A 4441-nucleotide genomic window follows, 5' to 3' on the forward strand; every position below is an offset into this window, starting at 1 on the left:
TGTTGATAATTTTGAGAATGTAGTTATCGCACCCGTCGAAAATGACCCGAAGTAGACTTGGCTCTCGGAGCGTTTGCGCCTAGAATTTCATGGAATCCTTGAGTTCCTTCATTGGGTTCGAGCTTGCCTCGAAAGACGGTCCAGCACAGCGAGATCGCGGATGCGGCGGACGTTCCATCGTCGGCGGTCCTTATGCGATCAACCTTACATTGTTGTAAACGGTGGCGTACGTTCGAATTTCACGATTCGTCGTTCGTTGCATCGAACAGCTATTAAATTTGCGTCAACTCCCTACATTCCGAGCGAGAATATATAATATACTCGTAACGTGTGCAGATTCTGTAAAGAATTCGGCACGTCTCACCGTCGCATTCTATCTAGCGAAGAGTGAGGAGAATGTTTGAACTTTTAAACCGGCGCAGGAGGTTTCCTCGCGAAACTTTTCGACCGGTATCGTTATGTATGATATTTTTCGTATATAAAACAACGAAAGAGAGAGTTAAGCGTGGCGTTACGTTCCTACGCGTTCGTTTCGCGAACACGCACTCGCGCTTTCGACGAAAGTGTAGTTTTCAGTTTCGGAGTATCCGAACGAGAACGCAGTTCCCTGGTTGATCCTGCCAGTAGTCATATGCTTGTCTCAAAGATTAAGCCATGCATGTCTCAGTACAAGCCGAATTAAGGTGAAACCGCGAAAGGCTCATTAAATCAGTTATGGTTCCTTAGATCGTACCCACATTTACTTGGATAACTGTGGTAATTCTAGAGCTAATACATGCAAACAGAGCCCCGACCGGAAACGGAAGGGGCGCTTTTATTAGATCAAAACCAATCGGTGGCGGTCTCCGTCATCGTACAACTTGGTGACTCTGAATAACTTTACGCTGATCGCACGGTCTCGCACCGGCGACGCATCTTTCAAATGTCTGCCTTATCAACTGTCGATGGTAGGTTCTGCGCCTACCATGGTTGTAACGGGTAACGGGGAATCAGGGTTCGATTCCGGAGAGGGAGCCTGAGAAACGGCTACCACATCCAAGGAAGGCAGCAGGCGCGCAAATTACCCACTCCCGGCACGGGGAGGTAGTGACGAAAAATAACGATACGGGACTCATCCGAGGCCCCGTAATCGGAATGAGTACACTCTAAACCCTTTAACGAGGATCAATTGGAGGGCAAGTCTGGTGCCAGCAGCCGCGGTAATTCCAGCTCCAATAGCGTATATTAAAGTTGTTGCGGTTAAAAAGCTCGTAGTCGAATCTGTGTCCCGCGCCGCCGGTTCATCGTTCGCGGTGTTAACTGGCGTGCCGCGGGACGTCCTGCCGGTGGGCTTAGCTCGAGAGGGCGGCCCAACTCAATCCCGCCGCGGTGCTCTTCATTGAGTGTCGAGGTGGGCCGGCACGTTTACTTTGAACAAATTAGAGTGCTTAAAGCAGGCTAAAACTTCGCCTGAATACTGTGTGCATGGAATAATGGAATAGGACCTCGGTTCTATTTTGTTGGTTTTCGGAACCCCGAGGTAATGATTAATAGGAACGGATGGGGGCATTCGTATTGCGACGTTAGAGGTGAAATTCTTGGATCGTCGCAAGACGGACAGAAGCGAAAGCATTTGCCAAAAACGCTTTCATTGATCAAGAACGAAAGTTAGAGGTTCGAAGGCGATCAGATACCGCCCTAGTTCTAACCATAAACGATGCCAGCTAGCGATCCGCCGACGTTCTTTCGATGACTCGGCGGGCAGCTTCCGGGAAACCAAAGCTTTTGGGTTCCGGGGGAAGTATGGTTGCAAAGCTGAAACTTAAAGGAATTGACGGAAGGGCACCACCAGGAGTGGAGCCTGCGGCTTAATTTGACTCAACACGGGAAACCTCACCAGGCCCGGACACCGGAAGGATTGACAGATTGAGAGCTCTTTCTTGATTCGGTGGGTGGTGGTGCATGGCCGTTCTTAGTTGGTGGAGCGATTTGTCTGGTTAATTCCGATAACGAACGAGACTCTAGCCTGCTAAATAGGCGTATTTCGACATCCCAAAAGCCCGCCGGTCTCGGGTTCGCCCGTTGGCCGTGCGCGGTTTTTACTGTCGGCGTACAAACAATTCTTCTTAGAGGGACAGGCGGCTTCTAGCCGCACGAGATTGAGCAATAACAGGTCTGTGATGCCCTTAGATGTTCTGGGCCGCACGCGCGCTACACTGAAGGAATCAGCGTGTCCTCCCTGGCCGAGCGGCCCGGGTAACCCGCTGAACCTCCTTCGTGCTAGGGATTGGGGCTTGCAATTGTTCCCCATGAACGAGGAATTCCCAGTAAGCGCGAGTCATAAGCTCGCGTTGATTACGTCCCTGCCCTTTGTACACACCGCCCGTCGCTACTACCGATTGAATGATTTAGTGAGGTCTTCGGACCGGTACGCGGTGGCGTTTCGGCGTCGCCGATGTCGCTGGGAAGATGACCAAACTTGATCATTTAGAGGAAGTAAAAGTCGTAACAAGGTTTCCGTAGGTGAACCTGCGGAAGGATCATTAACGTGTCTCGAACACACGCACTGTCTTTACACAGACACACACACACCATCGTCTGATCGTGTTGTTGTTGTCGTGCGAAGTATGTCGCGTCCGTGGACGACGTACACGCTCGATCTAACATCTAAAGACGTCTGCGGCGTAGACGACGGCACGTCCAGCCTTTAGCGGTGCCGTCGCGCGTTTCCGAAGCGCGTTCTCTTCTCTTCTCTCGTCCCACGTGGGGATCGGTGCGAAAGAGGAAACGCGTCTAAGAGACGGCGTCACACGACGTCCTCGAACTATTGAATCGTCCAGAGTCGGATTAGGCGTCATGCCGATGCGAACTCGCGGCGCCGGTCCTTTACGCGCGTTCGTCGTGCGATCGGGCAGACGGCATTTCGGGCACCTTGATCCGCTAAAGAACCTCAAAGAGTTCGATTCGGATCGCAGGTTTCGTAAGTACGTGCGGGGCGTTTCGTGCGCCTTTGCTAGTCTTCGTTACCGTGGGTTTTAAATGATTTTCGCCCGGCCGACGGGTTCGGCTCGATGCCGCCGTTCTCGTCGAGACGATTCGAAACGTCGTTCGAGACGCTCCTAGGAAGCGCCGTTTGACGAAATCACACCTAGTTTGTTTGGTTAAGTGATCGTTGTGCGGTTGAGCTTCTGCTTTAGAAAAGGAGATCAAGTCTTGCGACTAACAAAAAAAAAAAAGAGAGAGAGGAAAAGATGGAATTAGTAAGACGACACGTCGTTCGAAAGTTTCTCTTTTCTTTTTTTTTCTTTTTTTATCTTAATAAACAATCGAAACCGAGAGAATTTCGACGCAGAACGTTCCAGGCCGTCGCGAGGCGAGCCGGAGAGAACGTGCGTCTTAATGTATATTCTAAAAGATTACCCTGAACGGTGGATCACTTGGCTCGTGGGTCGATGAAGAACGCAGCTAATTGCGCGTCAACTTGTGAACTGCAGGACACATGAACATCGACATTTCGAACGCACATTGCGGTCCTCGGATAAACTGTTCCCGGACCACTCCTGGCTGAGGGTCGTGTCAATTTCAAAGACTGCTCGGTTCGCCTCGTTTGAGAAAGCGTGGCGTTCGTCGGAGCGAGTTGGATGTTTTTTAGACGCGTGCCGTTGGAGGTCGATGTCGAGACGACTTACGTAACGTTCGTTCGTTTCGAGTACGATCCGGCGTACGCGACATCCGGAGACGCGATAGCGGCCCGTCGGGGTGACGTGTCGGACTTTCTTTTCGAAGGAGTTCGTCGTCGTCCTTCGACGGGCGGATCAGCAGACGTAAAGCACAAAACGATCGACTTTCGACGGCCATAACGGCGTTGATTTTGTCGAACGATGCGACCGTCGTGTCCGAGGCGTGCGTGACGTATCTCGCGACGACGTCAGGTCGCTGTTCGACGAAAGACCGTAAAGGCCGCGTCGACGACGTGCCATGATCGTTTGCGTATTAAAATGATCCATTTCCAGATCTATTCGATCTTGCGACCTCAGAGCAGGTGAGACTACCCGCCGAATTTAAGCATATTATTAAGCGGAGGAAAAGAAACTAACTAGGATTCCCTCAGTAGCGGCGAGCGAACAGGGAAGAGCCCAGCACCGAATCCCGCGGCCGAAACCGGACGCCGGGAAATGTGGTGTTAGGGAGGGTCCGTCATCCCGAAATCGTGCGGCGCGTCCAAGTCCATCTTGAACGGGGCCACAGCCCATAGAGGGTGCCAGGCCCGTAGTGACCGCTGCCGGTGACGGGAGGATCTCTCCTCAGAGTCGGGTTGCTTGAGAGTGCAGCCCTAAGTGGGTGGTAAACTCCATCTAAGGCTAAATATGACCACGAGACCGATAGCGAACAAGTACCGTGAGGGAAAGTTGAAAAGAACTTTGAAGAGAGAGTTCAATAGTACGTGAAACCGTTCAGGGGT

At 51.7% G+C, this 4441-nt stretch overlaps 2 non-coding genes across 2 annotated transcripts; both read left to right on the plus strand.

The window, feature by feature from the left end:
• The first annotated feature begins 604 nt into the window (after nt 1-604).
• Nucleotides 605-2525, plus strand: LOC135143882 (small subunit ribosomal RNA). Its single transcript, XR_010282926.1, has one exon. It is a non-coding gene; the product is annotated as a small subunit ribosomal RNA (ribosomal RNA).
• Nucleotides 2526-3396: 871 nt separating this feature from the next.
• On the plus strand, nt 3397-3553 carry LOC135143884 (5.8S ribosomal RNA). The gene has a single exon (XR_010282928.1). It is a non-coding gene; the product is annotated as a 5.8S ribosomal RNA (ribosomal RNA).
• Nucleotides 3554-4441: the final 888 nt, after the last annotated feature.

Source organism: Zophobas morio, unplaced genomic scaffold (assembly GCF_036711695.1).
Source record: "Zophobas morio isolate AGI-343-1 ecotype UQ-CSIRO unplaced genomic scaffold, CSIRO_AGI_Zmor_V1 ptg000076l, whole genome shotgun sequence".
Lineage (NCBI taxonomy): Eukaryota > Metazoa > Arthropoda > Insecta > Coleoptera > Tenebrionidae > Zophobas > Zophobas morio.